The sequence below is a fragment of the Balaenoptera physalus genome, assembly GCF_965194825.1.
Source record: "Balaenoptera physalus genome assembly, chromosome: 15".
Lineage (NCBI taxonomy): Eukaryota > Metazoa > Chordata > Mammalia > Artiodactyla > Balaenopteridae > Balaenoptera > Balaenoptera physalus.
The window spans coordinates 84360631-84373956 of NC_138894.1; the positions used below are offsets into that span (position 1 = coordinate 84360631).

The 13326-nt window shown below is 38.0% G+C and overlaps 1 long non-coding RNA gene across 1 annotated transcript in view; it reads right to left on the minus strand.

The window, feature by feature from the left end:
* LOC309643626 overlaps nucleotides 1-13326 on the minus strand; it is a 397818-nt gene that overhangs the window by 349069 nt on the left and 35423 nt on the right. The gene's annotated exons all lie outside the window — the stretch shown is intronic.

Sequence of the window (13326 nt, forward strand, 5' to 3'; positions counted from 1 at the left end):
CAGAGAACAAGTAGAAAATACTTCTGCATATGTAACTCAACAAGCAGTCATCAAGCTCCTACTCATTATCATGCACTGAAAGACATAGCACTCATTTCCACAGGTGATTAGAGAAAGGTTATCTGCATGATCTTGCTTTTTTTGTTTTCTTTTGATTTGCCTATATTGCCCACTAGAATAAAACCACCACAAGATCAAAGACCATGTTTAATCCATAACAGGCAGGAGTAGGAGTAATAAAGTTATGAAGTAATAAATTTGTATCAGAACACAAGAAAACCTATTTGTTTATGAATTCTTTTTGGCTGTTTTCACTCTACAACAACTGAGTTTAGTAGTTGCAGTGAACACCATATAGCCCACAGGCAGTAAGTAAAATACTTACTATCTGGCCCTTTGCAGTTTTTCAATCTTATGCCTAGCAAAAGATAGGTACTTAAGAACTTTGTTGGATGGATGAATGAATGACTTTATTTAATCTTCATGACATCTCAATTCCATATAATTTTTAAGTTGTAGAGCTGAGATCTGAACTGAGTTTAACAATTCCAAATCCATGCCCATTCCACTCTACTATATTTCCTTTCTAAAATAACTCCCATAAGTTTAACACTTTACCATTTATAAGATGTTGCTATTCTATTCTTACTTGGACTTACTGACAACTTTCTGAGAGGTTTTGTTTGTTTGTTTATTTATTTATTATTATTATTATTTTTTATTTATGGATGAGAGGAGTTTTTAAGTTTTGCCATTGTCATCCTCAGTTTTTAGCTGAGGAAAAAAGGCCCTGAAAGGCATAGTACTTTTTGTCCAGCGTCATTCAGCTGCAGTCTGGACAGAGAAGAAGGAGTCTGGACTGGCCCCCCAGGGCTGCCCTTTGCCTTTACCATGTTTAGAACCCTGTTTATCTTCATTTATCATCTGTGCTCCTGAAGGGTGTGAATTTATCTTATTTATACTTATATCCTCAATGCCTAACATAGTTTGTGACTCATGGTAGACATCCCATAAATGGTTGGTGAATGAATGTAATTCATCTTCCTCCTTCACAGAAGATATCTGAATCATGCGACATTAACTTGTGCAAGATTGATGTAAGGGCAATCAGTATAAGGCTCAAAACCTGGCTGTATTCTAGTTCAGATTCCAACCTACACAGACTCTTATCCTTAATTCCACGCTTATTATTTATGTAAGACAAGGCACATATCTAAGTAGATTATTTTCTGGTTCCAAAATACTCAAATCTTATATAGATCTCCTTACTAATGTCAAATGATTTCCCTTTGAGTTTCACATGCAACTTCTATTTCCTTTCTAAAAACTACCCACTAATAGATCTACATTGTTCTTAAATTATGCCACACCTTCCCTGAAGAAGCATGAGACATTCTTCAAAAATTAAGATGATATTAATGGATAAAATGTTTGTACAATTTTCCTTTTTTGACACCTACCATAGAGCTTGCAGGAAACATATGATTAATAGCATAAAAATTACTTCTATCTTTGGCTAACTAGTATCCAGTAATGAATCAACTCATCACAACTGAAGATAACGTGTACTCTTAGCATGTTCAAATTTCTTAAAGATGACATGATCGCAAGTGGCAATATTCCAAATCATGCAATATTTACACAGCAATGAAAACAGTTAAGACGCAACAGGCAAGTAGAGACAGCATTGCTCTGGACAGAAAAACAGATATGAGAAATGTGTGCTCAAAGATGAACAGATATATGGGTCCTTCATAAGAGCCTAAGACATCAAGTCTTCTATAGGAGTGACTGATTTAGAGCCCTTTCCTATTTCTGAGATGCAGCTGTCAAATGATATTTCCTCTCAGTTTTGGATTACAGGATAAAAGCTAAAGTGAGAAATAGCTGCTCTGGACATTGGCCAAGTTTCACTTAATGCATTTCTCTTTCTCTCTCCCTCCCTCCTTTCCTGTATCCTCCTCTTCCCCCTTCCTCCTCTTCTCCTCTACCTTCTTCTTCCTCTCTCTCTTTCATTATCTCTACCTCTATCTCTCTTCTACTTTCTGTCCATCTGTCTGCCTCTTTAGATTTTTCCTGAACTTGTAGCTTTCATGATTCAAGGATGAAAAATTATATTATTAGTATATATTCAGGGATTCCTTGAAAATACTGTCAAGCATAGCAGTAATAAATAGACAAATCCATGACAATGTCTACATAACCATTATTATATTTGAACAATGCATTGTTGCAGTGTCTAATCAATTTATACTCTAGGAACTGGTTCCAAGGTTCCACATCGAATTAATTTACAAAATCTGCACTGACTCAACTTCCTCTTCCTTCTAGATTCCATTATCACTGGACTAAAGTAATCAAACTACTATTTTGTAATAATAATCCTAATTTCTTACCAACACAGTTAATATAAGTAAACAGAAAGAGAACATTTGCAAACAGATGTCAGGAGGCTGTTATTTGTATAAAATCTAGCACAGAAGATACTGGATTTTCTTTGGTATAAGATGAACTGTGGAATTTATTATTTTAAAAATGCTTCCGGGACTTCCCTGGTGGCGCAGTTGTTAAGAATCCGCCTGCCAATACAGGGGACATGGGTTTGATCCCTGGTCCGGGAAGATCCCACATGCTGTGGAGCAACTAAACCCATGAGCCACAACTGCTGAGCCCGCATGTCACAGCTACTGAAGCCTGTGCGCTAAGAGCCTGTGCTCACAACAAGAGAAGCCACCGCAATGAGAAGCCTGCACACTGCAACGATGAGTAGCTCCGGCTCACCGCAACTAGAGAAAGCCCGTGTGTAGCAATGAAGACCCGACGCAGCCAAAACTAAATAAATAAATAAATAGAAATAAAAAATAAATAAATAAAAAATAAAAGTAAAAATAAAAATAAAAACGCTTCCAATTTGAAATAGCATAGCCTACATTTCTAGGATGCCAGGTATCAATTGCCTTGAGTTCAATAAATATGGATTATTTAATATTTCTCCCACAGTTCTATGATTTAAGAAATTATTAGTAGGAGAAAAAATGTACTACTGCATTTTATTATTCAAGTAAAAGATAGAAAAATAAGAGAGCATTTCTCTTAATGGTGTTTATCATTCCACAAAACCAGCTCATTCAGCCATACTCTTTCTTAAAAACAAATGACACTCTTGCATATATATTCTACTATCTCCATCAGTCAGAGTTTCACAGTAGACCCCTTTAAATAGAAGAATTAACAAACAGGAATTGTATCTAGTTTTAGGTTTATTTAAACATTTAGAGTATTGCTATTATTGACATCTATCTCTTCCTGGAAGTCTCCAGTGTCCATAACTAACTGTATAATGTATTTACTCATATTTACTTACCAAAGGCAAGGGAAATATAAATGGCTTTTTCGTGACAGTAAGCAGCTCTTCTCAGTAAAAGCTCATGCACTAGAACTTTATGGACTGGCTCACTACTAAGCACCATGTCGGTGCTTCAGGAGAATTCCCTAAATCAGTCAGTGGTGTGAGCAGCCTGTAGTCAAGGGACATCTTGGCTAACTATTTGGTCCTGACATTTATTGATTTTCACTAGAAATCAGGCATATTTGGTTCCACTGGCAATTCACCCGTGGATGGTGTAGTTGTAGTGGTAACTGAAGTTGTGCCCATTGACTTTGTGGGCATATTGTTACCATTAAGTGTTACCATTTATGAAATGATGACTTCACTAAGCACCTCACATGTACTATCTCACTTAATCTTCCAACCACTAGAAAATTATAACCATTATCCCCATTTTACTGATAAGGAAACAGACAGAGTTTTAAGCTTCAAGGTCAAATACCTAATAAGTAACAGAGCTGCATCTTAAATCCACATCTATTGAATTCTACAGTCTAATTTTCCCCCTAGTTCTTTACTGTAAATAAGATTTACTACATAAACAATTTTTTTTTTAAATGTTGGTTTTGTTGAATGAATGAATGAATAAAGCGCTGTATGTTTGGGTTTTTTTGGGGTTTTTTTTGTTTTTTGTTTTTTAACTTTGGGTTTATTTATTTATTTTTACTTATTTATTTATGGCTGTGTTGGGTCTTTGTTTCTGTGCAAGGGCTTTCTCTAGTTGCTGCAAGTGGGGGCCACTCTTCATCACGGTGCGCAGGCCTCTCACTGTCGCGGCCTCTCTTGTTGCGGAGCACAGGCTCCAGACGCACAGGCTCAGTAATTGTGGCTCACGGGCCCAGTTGCTCCGCGGCATGTGGGATCCTCCCAGACCAGGGCTCGAACCCGTGTCCCCTGCATTGGCAGGCAGATTCTCAACCACTGCGCCACCAGGGAAGCCCATAAACAATTATTAACATAGAAATAGAAATAAATTGGATATAACAGTTTTTTTAATAATGTAATTAAAATAATTTTCCTTCTAACCTCATCCTTCATCTTGAGTTTATTAGAATTCTGCAGCAAAAACACTGCGCCTGGAATCAGATGAAATAAGTTCTGGCTTTGAAATTACCACCAACTTAATGTGTGATTTGGGGAAACCCATTTAACCTCTTTGGGTTTCAGTGTTGAGATCTACAAAATAACAGAATTGGATTATATCATCTTTAGGGTCACTTACTATTTTGAGTTTCTATAGCTGTCCACTGGTTGTTAAAGCCTTGTCTTTGTGAAAAGATACACTTTATCTCAACTGCAATGACCATGCTTTTTCTAATTAATGGGATCTTAAGAAGTGAGCTTCATCTTAAAAAATTGTTACTGCTGAGAAAATTAACCATCTGAACAGTCTAGCTATAAAGATGTGAAACTCTAGATGTTGTGCTCAATGCTTTCACAAATGCCATATCAATTCTGAGATATGTCACTTTATTCTTATTTTACAGAAAAAGAAAACTGAGGCCCTGTGAGGTAATGTTTCTTGTCTCAGGTTATGTAGTTAGTAAGGGTTACAACAGTGACTCAGACCCAGATCCCTCTCTGGAATCACAGACTGTCAGGAGTTAAAGGGGTTTTGGAGGTCACATAGTCTAATGTTCTGTCTAAAATTAAGTTAACATTGGGCTGCTGATTCCTGTGAAGTAATTTAGGATCTTTTTTCCTCGACATAGGTTTGAATAAGTCTCCCGTGGTTTGGATGAAAAGAGAGAAGGGCATAAAACACACTAGAAGATAAAAAAAGAAAGAAAAGAAAAGAAAACAGGTAAGATCCACCACAATGAAGGAAAACCCAAGTTTAACAGTTTAACACAGTGATTAGGAGCTCAAGCCTTGAAAACTGACTGGCCTGGGTTCAATCCTGACTCTGACACTTAATGGATATATGACAAGGCAAGGTACTTGAAACTCAATAAGCCTCAGTCTCCACATCCATGAATTAGGAATACAGTATCTACTTCATCATGGTACTATAAAGATGAAATGGGATAATCCATGTTAAACTGCTTAGCACAGTACCAGACACATACATTAAAGTGGGTTATAATTCTTATTTCTCAATGAACTACAGGGAAGAACATAAAACCACAGCCATTACTTAACTCTGATCTTCAAAGCTCCCAGCCTTTCTTCCCCACCCCCACTGCCATTGTAAAGAACTTGCATTTCACTAAAGACAAATTGTGTGCCTAGTTCAAAACCAGCCACTCTTGGTCTGAGTATCATTTGCCTTAACAGCAAAATCTTTAAGAAAAGACCAGCAAACATACTAGTACCAAGCCCCTATTGCAGAGCTTCAGTATTCAATATAAATCTCAGCCTGACTAACGACATCATCACAGACCAGGTAGTAACCTATGCAACCTCTAATCAACAATAAATACTTGGCAAGAACTGGAAATGTCAGCAAATCAGGAGGGAAGGAAGAGCCTGAGGTAAGAAAAGTGCTTCAGCCTCAAATATGATCAAGATGGATGGTTAGCGATAGGGTTGTGCCAGAAACTAGTAGCATGGATGATTTGTCTTGGAAGAGCTTGTCTAAAACAATAATTCTTGTTTATGTGCGATTTTTACAGTACTTTCCTTGGAAAACATGAAGGTTCTCAGCACAGTACCTCAAGTTCTTCCAAGGAACAATTATAATAAATACTTGTGAGGCTCCCACAAGTTTGGCGAGAAGGGGAACAATCAGAGAACAATAAGGACAATGTGCAGCAAAGGGAGAATTGCATGGGAACAGTAAACGCAGACGTGCGGAGGCAGAACGAGGAAATCAGGCTAGTGGTACTGACTTTTCCTCTCATCCCAGAAAGGGCCTGGTTATTTCCACATTCTCCCTTCCAACCTTCTTCCTGTCACCTTTCCTTTTATACCTCAAATATATAAGTGTCTGGAGGGTGGGGAACACCTGTCTAACCACAGAAACTCAGTAAACTCTTGTTCCGTGAATGATTGAAATCTGAGTGATCTCTGAAGTGTAGAAGTTCCTATATCTACAACTCTGTATTTTCTTCCTCCTTAAATTTCATAATTATCATGTTCTACAAGTTAACATGGCTAAGCCTTATTGTTGTTGTTTTTTTTTTTCTAGGAGTGTAAACAACTAAACAATGTGGTCATGAATCTTTTCCACTTGTGCAGGGTGGGAGGCTGTAGAACCAACTTCTGTGCTGCTAGTGGTCTCAGTGCCCTTGGGCTCAATATTTAATCCTTCTTATCATCACTACAAAGCAACCTGATTAAAGTTTGACAGGGAATACATGATCTTATGCCCCTTTCAGTCTAAAGATTCTGCTAAGCCCTTTGCATTATTTGGTTGACTATTTTTTACCTGTGAAATTTGCATAAAACTATACCTAAGACACTTTTTTAGAAAGTAATCCAGCCCAGAGTCTAAAATGAAAACAAATACTACAGGCAAGATGTTGCAAAAGAGTCACTAAACAAGGAGTTAAGACATCAGAGTTCTGGTTATGTCTCACCTTTAACTTGTCATGAGATGTTGGACACACTATTCCCCTTTTCTGGGCCTCTTTTTCCCCATTGGTAGGTTGAAAGGGTTAGTATAGGATAACCTCAAAAAGTTATTCACAGCCCTAGCAGTGAAAAAAGTGTGGTAATAATTTAATATGGGACCAAATTTATACAATGAACAAATACTATGTTCCTGAATATAAAAGCACAGAATGTGTGCTACTTAAAATGAACCACTACAAAAAAGATTTAATTTTTATAAGCTAGGCAAAGAGATGCCTAATGAAGTAACTTTACCAGGGAAGAAAATGAAAATGACTTTGGAGCTGAAGAAATAAATGAGGAAGGAAAAGATTTTGGTGACTTTCCAAAACTAAACCTAAGCCAAGTTGTTCAATGAAAATTCAGCAATATTTATTCAAGAAAAAACTACAGGATTTGAACAAGTTGTTCTAATTTTAATATCAAATGGAGGCTTAAAATGGAAATTAATGTACTTACTCCCACAAGATTAAGAAATTTAAAAAATTATAATTTCAAGCAAAACAGTAGTAAGTAAATCACAGAAGTATTTTTGTTATTTATGACTAAGAAACTGGTAAGCATAATACATATATTCGAATTTCATATTACATATATTAGAATTAGATTTTTATATTTTCTTATAAAGCAATCTGAAAATATAACATATGTTTGATTTCCAAAAAAACGAACCATTTAAGCATTTCCATAACGTTCTTAGTAAAATGCACATTAAATAGTGTTCTTGGATTGCCTTGAAAATCTAATCAACCTTCATGTAACACTGAATTCATGGGAAAACATTTTAGTTTCTAAATAAAACAGAACTTAGAGCAAATTATCTGCTTATGGCCCATTTTTAAGTTGAACGCTCTAAATATCAGAGAATAGTGGTATCCTATAAATCCACAGAAAGGATTCACCTAGGGCATAACAAACTCCCTTATCCTGTGTAATTCCTTAGATTACCAGTCTCACACTTCCCCCTTCACCTACCGGCACACCAGGTACAACATAAAACAGGGGAGCCTGCACTTCCGTTTTGTTCACTGTTTTAGTTCTAAATCACTCTCTCAGTCCCTTTCTTGCAGCTGATTTCATACTGCCTTCCAACATCTGTCTACTAAACTTGCTGCCCATTTTCATCATCCTTACCTTACCTGCTGAATCTGTCACTTACCACCACTTTCCTAGCTTCAACCTTGGTTTCTTTCAACTGCTCTCTTTATATGATTCCTCTGGCCACCTTGAACAAGCATCCATAAGAAGTCCACTTGGCCCCAAGACCTCCTGCTCCACTGTACTCTACCGACAGGGCCACCATTAACTCTGCCCCGCCCATCAGAGGAAAACACGACCAACATTTCTATAATATTTTAATAGGTGACTGAGCATATAGAAATAAGAGCTTATTCATTTGGAAGAATCAGAAATGATTGTTCACTTGATCAATAAATAATTAGTAAGCACCTGTTATATATCAAGCACTGTGCCAGGCACTGGAATCCAATGGTAAACGAGATATATTCCATGACCATGGATACTTTAAAATCTAGTGGGGATAAACTTTTGACAAGTAATTTTAAGGGAGATGAAAGTAATAAAGTAGAGGTGCTACTTTATTTTATTTTATAAAATATATTTTTATACATTTTAAATGTATAAAAATAAGGAGGCCTAGCTTATTCTGAGATGTCAAAGAAATCTGGGAGGAAGTCAGGAAAAGGTCCTTATAAATTATTCCATCTAAACCCTCAATTTACAAATAAAAGCGTTTTGAGCTGGAAAGAGGAAATGACCTGTTTGCCCCATGAATGAAAGACTAAAAGGGTAATGGCTAACTATATACACTTATCTCTCTATCTTCCCACCTACTCTCCAAATGGAACTTTCCAAAACAAGTAACAGGTTAAAAAGACTGCATTATACAGACAGGTACCCAGTAGGTAAGCAATTAAAATTTTTACGGTAAACGAATCTTTAGCAACATTTAATTCAACTCATTGAAAATATTATAAGTAAAAATAAACAGTATGAGGTAAAACAACGTTATTATACACTGACAACACAAGTATTCCTTCTGGCAATTTCAATTCAGCTCATCTTTAAGGCTCAACTGATATTTTATGTTCTCTAAGAAGCCTTTGTCAGGCCACAGGGAGCTCCTCAGAACTCCTGGCACATTGGACTATCTGCTCCACTCCTACTGCACTAATGCTTATTATGCGCATTTCCATCTTTTCATTTGTACATTCTTTCAAGCTTGAGTACAACAGAAACTACAAATCAAAGCATTGTGCATAACCTTTAGTACTAAACAGGAATCTAGGAATCACATGTATGGTAGGCAGAAATCTAAAATAGCCCTCTAAGATTCTCACCCTCTCGTATACACACCACGTTGGACAGAACCATTGCATGTGATGGGAGAAGAGAATTTTTACAGATAATTAAGAACCTTAATCAGTTGACTTTGAATCAACCAAAAGGAAGATTGTACTGGATAGCCCTGACCTAATCAGATTAGCTCTTTACAAAAGACTAGAAATTTCAGAGATTCTCCTGCTGAGTTTGAAGGGGCCACCACAAATTCTACACCTGCAAGGAAATGAATTCTGCCAAAAATCATGAGCTTGGAAGAGAACTCTTAACCTCAGATGAGACTGCTGTTTCAACCAGCACCCTAACTGCAGCTTGTGAGGCTCTGAGCAGGGGACCCAGCTAAACTATGCCCACACTACTGAGTCATAAAAACCAAGATAATAAATGGGTGTTGTTTTAAGCCACTAAGTTCGTGGTGCTTTGGTGTGCAGCAATAGAAGACTAATGTAATTATCTGTGCTGACTGTGCTACTTGTGCAAGAGGGTCTGGAAAGAGGGAAGCTGCTTCCTCCAAGCACAAAGTGACAAATAGCGAGTGTATCAGTCAGCCTGGGCTGCCATAACAAAATACCACAGGCTGGGTGACTTAAACAATAGACGTATATTTTCTCACTTTTCTGGAGGCTGGAAGTCCAAGATCAAGGTTCCAGCAGGGTTGGTTTCTGGTGAGGCCTCGCTCAGCTTGCAAATTGTTACCTACTCTCTTATGTCCTTGCATGGTCTTCCCTCCACACACATGAGGGGAGAGAGAGAAATAGAGATTGCATGTGCTCTGGTGTTTCTTCCTCTTCTTAGAAGGAAACCAGTCCTATCAGAGTAGGGTCGCATCTTTATGACTTCGTCTAATCTTAATTACCCTTTTAAAGGCTCCTTCTCCAAATACAGTAATGGGGGAAGGAGTTAGGGCTTCAACAGATGAATTTTGGGGGAACACAGTTCAATCCATAACAAATAGGTAAAGCAGATGGCAGAGGCATAAATGGGTGACAGTGGAAAAAGAGGAAAAAGGATGCAGCCTGGAAAATCTATGAAGGAATAATTGCAAGGGCCTGATGCTTACTTGGATATTGAAGATGACGGAGCAATACAAACTGAAGCAAAGTTTTCAGTTTTGGGGAGATCCACCAAAAGGGATGCAACCACAAAAAAGAAACCGTCATTCCTTAGGGGACCATTGTCCTTTTGTTTTGGAGGGAAGTATCAGGAAAAGAGGGATGGAAATAAGGCAAGGAATTTTGTTGAAATTAAGGAATCAGCAAGTCATATAAACAGTTGTATCTACAGGAAAACAAGAAATACAGGCTAAAAAAGTAAATAATAGGTTCACATTTTAGCAAAAAGAATTACTGAAATGTAAATGGTTATAGAATTGTTACAATTGAGGTTGAAATTAGTGAAAAACTTATAGATTTTTTTCTATTTTTTAAAATATAACTATATTTTTGTTTCCTAATAATCAACCCATTTTATTTTGTTTGATACAGTTGAGTGTGGAAAAGTAATCAACTATAATTTTATTGAAACTTGAAGTATTTCATATAGCCGTTCTAAAGCATGTTTATAAGACATAAACCTCATGAGGCAATCTGTGATTACAGAGTTCTGTGGGGTGATCAAAAAGGGTATAAACTCTAAGTCTCTACCAGAGATCTGTAATGCCCACTACTTATAAATGATTCTGAAATCAATAAGGATAGTCTAGAGCACTGGCTCCCAAATTTGTTTGCACAGTAACATCACTGAGGGGTATTTATAAAAATGCAGATTATCAGGGCTCACCCTAGGCTTACTGAGTTAGATCTTGGAGCTGGGCCTGGATCCTTCTAAATGTGAATCATCCTCAGACAAATCTGATGCATGACTAGAGTATTGGTCTAGAACAGCCTGGCAAGATACTTCATGGTAACCCTGTGTTTTATCCTTCTGTCATCATGATCGATTAAGTAATTTCTACTAGAGGCTGCTACTAGCCTCATTCAACAAAGGAGGAAACTAAAGTTTAAAAGAAGTGGCCCTTCCCATTTACTGGTATAAATGGTGGAGCATAAACCAAGACTGTCCAACTGCAGTATGTCCAATGTGCCCTTTCCACTAGACTAAGTTTCCTTCTAGTGTCTAAGAAACCTCACATTTCATTCAGAAATGTCTGAATGCATTCAGTGAATATTTTCTTAGTATTTACATATTCAGCTGCACTACGTAAAAAGATGAGAAAGCACAGCAGCCCCAGCAAACTAATACAGTGGGATAGAGGCAGAAGGAGGGGCCACTGTTTTCCAGTCGGATGGCATGCTACACCGGACAGCTTTCAGGACCACAAGCGTGAGGGAAGAATGGGCTATCCTGAGTGTCAGGAGCCTGCAGAACGCTGTGTCCTGAGGAGTCCTCTCTGAAGAAGTGAGTCGGTTCCCTGTGAGCAGCTCCCAGTGACACCTCCTTGTCCTCTGTCTCGCACTTTTTTGACTTGCATTCCAATCTGTTGCAAATGCATTGTAACCATCCCTCCTGCTGCCTTTTCAGATCTCATTCCTAGTAGGGGTAACCACTGACTACAGGAGGTGCCTGTTTTCTAACTATGTCACCTACTGATCTCTTCTCTGTAAATTCATGCTTAATCACCTGCTACTCAGTGAAATGTTGAGTTGTTCAAATAAACATTGCTGGGAGAACTAAGATCAACAGTTTAGGCCTGTGTGTTAGCAGTCACCTCTAAAAGGGAGTGGGGAGGCCCAGGCTTCTGGCCCAAGATCTATGATTACTATACCTGAAAATCCACTGCTTTCCCACATCTGATACCCGGGTGGGTTAGGTACTTCCTCTTTGGAAACTCATTTTCTCACAGTTCTGGAAGCTGATTGCCCAAGATCAAGGTGTTGGCAGTGTTGGTTCCTTCTGAGGCCTCTCTCCTTGGCTTTTGGATGGTCATCTTCTCCCTGTGTCTTCACATCGTCTTCCCTCTGTGTCTATGTCCCAATCTCTGCTTCTTATAAGGACACCAGTCATACTCAGTTAGGGCCCACCAATATGACCTCATTTTACATTAATTACCTCTTTAAAGGCCCTATCTCCAAATACAGGCCCTATTTCACATGCTGAGGTACTGGAGGTTAGGACTTTAACATATGAATGGAGCACAGGACACAATTCAGCCTAGCACCCTGTAAATGAGCACTTTTGTCCTGTTAGACCACATTTTTCTGTTCATGAGGAATCTCAGAATTCTAAGTGGGGAGAATCATCTCCCTGAAGTATGCTATCATCCCTTCGTAAGAGGTGAATGTTCTCTCAGATGACTAATGGGGCCTGGAAGGACAAGCTCCGAAGAAGGCAGAGACAGACTGATGAAGTTTAATAAAGCTCACACATCAGGGCCTGCTATTGTAAGTTCTGGGAGTCATAGTGTTCTGGTAGGAAAGGAAAAGCAAGGCCACAACCAGGAAGGATTTCTAGATAAGCATTCCAGATAAATTGGCAAAGAGATTTCAAAAAAAGACATCTGGATCGCCAAGCCACCAGTAATTTGTTGTGATTTTGTTTCATGTTCTTAATAAATGTTTACTTTCACACCTAATTTTATATTCAAATTTTTGTGTTTTTTTTCTCTTAAGCTTCAGACTCCCCCCAAAAACTAGAGCTGCCCCGTGGAAGATTTGAAACATGAAATTCTTTCACACAGCTCAGACATTGAAATTGTCTCTGGAATTCCACAAGATTGAGACAGAGCTGACAGAACCCACACACTGCTACTGTCTACTCTTCATGAGACTTAGCTATCTTTGAAGGTTTCAGTCTTGGACTGCTACCCATGCTAAAAAATTCCACAGTAGAGAAAGAGAAAAAGGCTTTCATCGGCAAATAGTTAGAAAGTCTATATACTAATTCTAAAATCATCTTTAACAGAACTAAGAGGTTCCTTTTCCCAGCAACCTAATTCCCGTCTCACCCAAAACCATGTCCTTGTAATCAGATCAAGGTGACATACTGAGGACCACACAATTCATGTTTACCGGAGTTTTTATGTC